At 39.5% G+C, this 6,000-nt stretch overlaps 1 long non-coding RNA gene across 1 annotated transcript in view; it reads left to right on the top strand.

Moving 5' to 3' along the window:
* The window catches only part of LOC113886276, a 36,140-nt gene extending 30,622 nt beyond the window's left edge, over positions 1-5,518 (top strand). Inside the window, exon 4 of the long non-coding RNA XR_003509406.1 lies at positions 5,481-5,518. This is a non-coding gene — a long non-coding RNA (uncharacterized LOC113886276). The remainder of the gene's footprint in view (positions 1-5,480) is intronic.
* Positions 5,519-6,000: the final 482 nt, after the last annotated feature.

Consider the following 6,000-nt stretch of genomic DNA (forward strand, 5'->3'; position numbering starts at 1 on the left):
CCAGAACGGAAAGAGACACGTGTACCCCAATGTTCATCGCAGCACTGTTTATAATAGCCAGGACATGGAAGCAACCTAGATGAATGGATAAGAAAGCTGTGGTACATATACACAATGGAGTATTACTCAGCCATTAAAAAGAATACATTTGAATCAGTTCTAATGAGGTGGATGAAACTGGAGCCTATTATACAGAGTGAAGTAAGCCAGAAAGAAAAACACCAATGCAGTATACTAACGCATGTATATGGAATTTAGAAAGATGGTAACAATAACCCTGTATACGAGACAGCAAAAGAGACACTGATGTATAGAACAGTTTTTTGGACTCTGTGGAAGAGGGCGAGGGTGGGATGATTTGGGAGAATGGCATTGAAACATGTATAATATCATATATGAAAAGAGTCGCCAGTCCAGGTTCGATGCACGATACTGGATGCTTGGGGCTAGAGCACTGGGACGACCCAGAGGGATGGTACGGGGAGGGGGAAGGGTTTAGGATGGGGAACACGTGTATACCTGTGGTGGATTCATGTTGATATATGGCAAAACCAATACAATATTGTAAAGTTAAAAAATAAAATAATAATAAATAAAAACTATAAAACATTAATGGAGGAAATTAAAGATGTTATAAAGAAAAAAAAGAAGTGAACTGTTCTATGATGTTTTTTCTTCTGGGAAGAACAGAAAACAAGTACTTCTTGTATAGTACTGAATTTAGGTTAAAATCATTTTTTAAAATGTAATCCTTTGTTTTTAATTAAAGCAAAGAAGAATGTGTGCAATTGCTACCTTTTGGTAACCAATATTGTGCTTCAGTTTAAATCACACCAAGAATTCATAATAATATTAGATTCCTTGAAATATATATACAAGAGAAAGGCAACTGTAAGCTCTATCAGGATCCATTTTCTCAGATTTCTTTATTCATTTACAGAATATATTAGAAAACCTTTTATGTGCTAGCAATTAGAATCTTCATTATTTATTATATAATTATGAATTTGGCCTCTTTATACCTGGTGTGTATGTTTGTGGTAGTCATTCAGTCATGTCTGCTTCTTTGCAACCCCATGGACTGTAGCTTGCCAGGCTCCTCTGTCCATTGAATTCTCTAGGCAAGAATACTGGAGTGGGTACCCATTCCATTCTCCAGGGGATCTTCCTGACCCAGGGATCAAACCTGGGTCTCCCCCATTGCAAACAGATTCTTTGCCATCTGAGCTACCAGGGAAGCCTGGTAAAACTCCTCAATATTCACACTTCATACTCACATACTCCAGGTTTCTTATACTTGCAGCTTGCATGCCATAACTTTCTAAGCCTTTATACTTTTAACTGAAATGCTCAGTGAGATTATTGCAGATTCATATGCAGTTGTTGTTGTTTTGTTTAGTGACCAAGTCATGTCCAATCTTTGCGACCCCATGGACTGCAGCCCGCCAGGTCCCCCAGTCCCTCACCATCTCCCAGAGTTTGCCCAAGTTCATGTCCATTGAATCGGTGATGTCATCCAACCATCACATCTTCTGCCATCCTCTTGCCCTTTTGTTTTCAATCTTTCCCAGCATCAGAGTCTTTTTCAGTGAGTCAGCTCGTCATATCAGGTGGCCAAGGTATTGGAGCTTCAGCTTCAGCATCAGTCCTTCCAATGAGTACTCAGGGTTGACTTCCCTTAAGATTGACTTATTTGATCTCCTTGCTGTCCAAGGGACTCTCAAGAGTCTTCTCCAGCACCACAGTTCGAAAGCATCAGTTCTTTGGTGTTCAGCCTTCTTTATGGTGCAACTCTCCCATCCGTACATGACTACTGGAAAGACAATAGCTTTCACTATATGGATCTTTGTCAACAAAGTGATGTCTTTGTTTTTTAATATGCTGTTGAAGTTTGTCATAGCCTTTCTTCTAAGAAGCAAGTGTCTTCTAATTTCATGGCTGCAGTCACCATCCACAGTGATTTTGGAGCACAAGAATCTGTCACTGCTTCCACTTTTTTCCCTTCTATTTGCCATGAGGTAATGATGGGACTGGATGCCATAATCTTGGTTTTTTTAATGTTGAGTTTTAAGCCAACTTTTTAACTCTTCTCTTTCACCCTCATCAAGAGGTTCTTTAGTTCCTCTTCACTTTCTGCCAGAAGAGTGGTATCATTTGCATATCTGAGGTTGTAGATATTTCTCCCACCAATCTTGATTGCAGCTTTTAACTCATCCAGCCCAGCATTTCACATGATGTACTCTGCATAAACTTAAATAAACAGGGTGACAATATACAGCCTTATCGTACTCCTTTCCCAATTTTGAACCAGTCAGTCGTTCCATGTAAGGTTCGAACTGTTGCTTTTTGACCCACATACAGGTTTCTCAGGAGGCAGGTAAGGTGGTGTGGTATTCCTATCTCTTGAAGAATTTTACACAGTTTGTTGTGACCCACACAGTCAAAGCCTTTTGCATAGTCAATGAAACAGAAGTAGATGTTTTTCTGGAAATCCCTTGCTTTCTCTATGATCCAACAGATGTTGGCAATTTGATCTCTGGTTCCTATGCCTTTTCTAAACCCAGCTTGTAAATCTGAAAGTTCTCGATTCAAGTCTAGCATGAAGTCTAGCATGAAGGATTTGAGCATAACCTTACTAGAATGGGAAGTTAACACAGTTATCTGATAGTTTGAACATTCTTTTTTTATATATAAATTTATTTATTTTAATTGGAGGCTAATTACTTTACAATATTGTATTGGTTTTGCCATATATCAACATGAATCTGCCACAGGTATACACATGTTCCCCATCCTGAACCCTCCTCCCTCTTCCCTCCCCATTACCATCCCTCTGGGTCAACCCAGTGCACCAGCTCTGAGCATCCTGTATCATGCATCGAACCTGAACTGGCGTCCTTTAGCACTACACTTCTTTGGAATTGGGATGGAAACTCAAATGCAGTATCTAGATATAATATAAGGAGAAATTGCCTAGGTTTCATCCAATTTCTTCAAATAGTTATATTTGAAAAACTATAATATAATGTCACAACTAAGATATTGATACTGATATAATCTACAGAACTTATTCAGAATTCCTCAGTAAATTCATTGTAATGTGTGTATGTGTGTGTGTGTGTGTGTGTGTGTGTGTGTGTGTATGTATTTAGTACTGCCTATAAAGAAGACTGAGTGCTGAAGAGCTGATGCTTTTGAATTGTGGTGCTGGAGAAGACTCTTGAGAGTCCCTTAGACTACAAGGAATCAAACCAGTCAATTCTAAAGGTAATCAACCCTGAATATTCATTGGAAGGACTGTTGATGAAGCTTAAGCTCCACTACTTTGGCCACCTGATGTAAAGAGCTGACTCACTGGAAAAGACCGGATGCTAGGAAAGATTGAAAGCAAAAAGAGAAGGGGGTGACAGAGGATGAGATGGTTAGACAACATCACTGACTCAATGGACATAAGTTTGAGCAAACTCTGGGAGATAGTGGAGAACAGAGAAGCCTAACTTGCTGCTGTCCATGGGGTTGCAAAAAGTCAGACACAATTTAGTGACTGAACAAGTCTTCAGTCCTATCGGGTAACTGTGCCAGATAGACTATTCTTGGTTGGCAGTATTTTTCTTTCAGGGCTCGGAATGTATTATGACTCTGTTTCCTGGCGTATAGGGTTTCTGCTGAGATATTCACTCATCAGATCATTGGGTTTCCGTTGTAATTTGCACGCTTCTTTTCTGTTGCTGCTTTTGAGAGTCACTCTTTGTTTTTTATTTTTGGCAGTTTTATTGCAAGGCGTCTTATAGAGGATCTCTTTACATTGAGTTTGCTTAGTAACTTTTGAGTTCATGAACTTGGATATCCAAATCCTTCCTCAAATTGGGGAAGTTATCAGCCATTATCTGATTAAGTAAGCTATCTTTCCCTGTTCTCCTCTATTCTCCTGGAACACCAGTAATTGTCAAGTTGTTTCTTGTGAAAGTATGCCATATATCATGTAAGTTTTCTTCACTCTTTTTCACTCTTTTTCCTTTGTTCTCCTCTGACTGGGTAATTTCAAAGTTCCTGTCTTCTAGCCCATAGACCCTTCCTTCTGCCTGATCCATTCTTCTGTCGGTACTCTTTACAGCATTTTTAATTTCACTCATTGTATTTCTCAGCCTCAGAATCTGTATGGTTCTGTGTGTGTGTGTGTGTGATTTCTGTCTCATTTTTAAGCTTCTCATTTTGTTTGTGGGTTATTTTCTGGATTTTAATGAATTGTCCTTATGTGTCTTCTTATAGCTGATTTACTTCTTAATAAAAAGCTATTTAGAATTCTTTTTTGCTAAATTGCAGATCTTTACGTCTTTGGGGTTGGTGACTGTAAAATTATAGTGGTATTTTGATGATGGTGTCATGTTTCTTTGACTTTTAATGTTTCTTGAACTCTTGTAGTTCTGTATTTGCATTTGAAGTCACATCCTTCAGTGTTTACTGTCTACCTTTGGGAGAGAAATACCTTCTGTCAGCCCTGCTAGTGATTCTGAGGCTTTCTCAGATCTTTTCATACACCTGATCCACGCTTCTTGTTCTCTCATAAGAGAAGAATTCTTAAGCTGCTACGCCTTCTCTTTATCCTGCAATACATCCTGCTGACAGCCTCCATCTTGCTTTCCCATAGGTGACACTAAAGCTCAAGTTTGTGATCTCTCTCTGGTCTGAAATTTTGGGCTGGCTTTCTGGGCATGCCCACTAAATGTCTGCCAAAGCTTGCTCTTGCCTCTGCTGTCAGGAGCACACACAGGGAATCAGTCACAGGATGAGGAGTGTGTAGTTAGGGAGCAAAGTGCATGAGGGTTCCTGTGGACCAGTTAGGAGAATCTATAGGTGACTCATTCCCTGCAGCTTGTGGGTACATTTCCCGATGAAGTCTGAAATACAATTAGTAGGATCTGCATCCCCTTTTTTAAACTTTATTTTTATTTATCATTTATTTATTTTACAAGTTGAGGTACATGGGACTTCCTTGGTGGTCCAGTGGTTAAGAATTTGTCTGCCAATGTAGGGGACACAAGTTCAGTTCCTGGTCTGGGAACTAAGATCCCACGTACCTCAGAGAAACTAAGCCCACAAGCCACGACTACTGAGCCTGAGCTCTACAGCCCCCACTCCACAAGAGAAGGCACCACAATGAGAAGGCCACATATCACAACTGAAGAGCCATGCCCACACCCCATTCAATGAGAAACCCGTGCACTGCAACTGGAAAGCAACCCCCACGCCCCACTCACCCCAACTAGAGAAAGTCCTTGTGCAGCATCGCAAACAGCACAGCCAAAAGCAAAAACAAATAAAAATTCAAAAACTGAGATATAGTTATATACAACATTATATAAGTTTCAGATGTACACATAGTGACTCACGATTTTTAAAGATCATATTCCCTTTGTAGTTTTTATAAAACACTGGCTATATTCTCTGTGTTGTATTATATGTTTGTTGTTGTTGTTCAGTCGCTAAGTCGTATCCAACTCCTTGCGACCCTGTGGACTGAAGCACACCAGGATCCTCTGTCCTCCACTCTGCCCTCCAATCTCCTGAAGTTTGTCATAGCTTTCCTTCCATGGAGCAAGAGTCTTTTAAAGGGACTGAAGACTAGCCCAGAGAAATAAAGCTGAAAGAGTTCATCACCACAAGCCTGTCTTACAAGAAATGCTGAATGAAGTTCTTCCAGCTGAAGTGAAAGGACTAACTGGTGACACGACCACCAAAAAAATATGAAAATATTCAACAGGCTGGTGTGGGTAAGTATATAGTCCAATTCCGAATACTCTAATGCTGTAATATGATGGTGTGTTAACCACTTAATTCAGATTTAAAGGCAAAAGACAGAAGTATTAAAAATAATAATACTTACAATGATACATTAATGATGACAAAAGAGTAAATTGTGATATCAAGCACATAATACAGGAAGTAAAAGGATAGTTTTTTGTATGCAATCAAAGTTAAGTTTCTATCAGCATGAAGCAG

The sequence above is a fragment of the Bos indicus x Bos taurus genome, chromosome 29 (assembly GCF_003369695.1).
Source record: "Bos indicus x Bos taurus breed Angus x Brahman F1 hybrid chromosome 29, Bos_hybrid_MaternalHap_v2.0, whole genome shotgun sequence".
In the NCBI taxonomy this organism is placed as follows: Eukaryota; Metazoa; Chordata; class Mammalia; order Artiodactyla; family Bovidae; genus Bos; species Bos indicus x Bos taurus.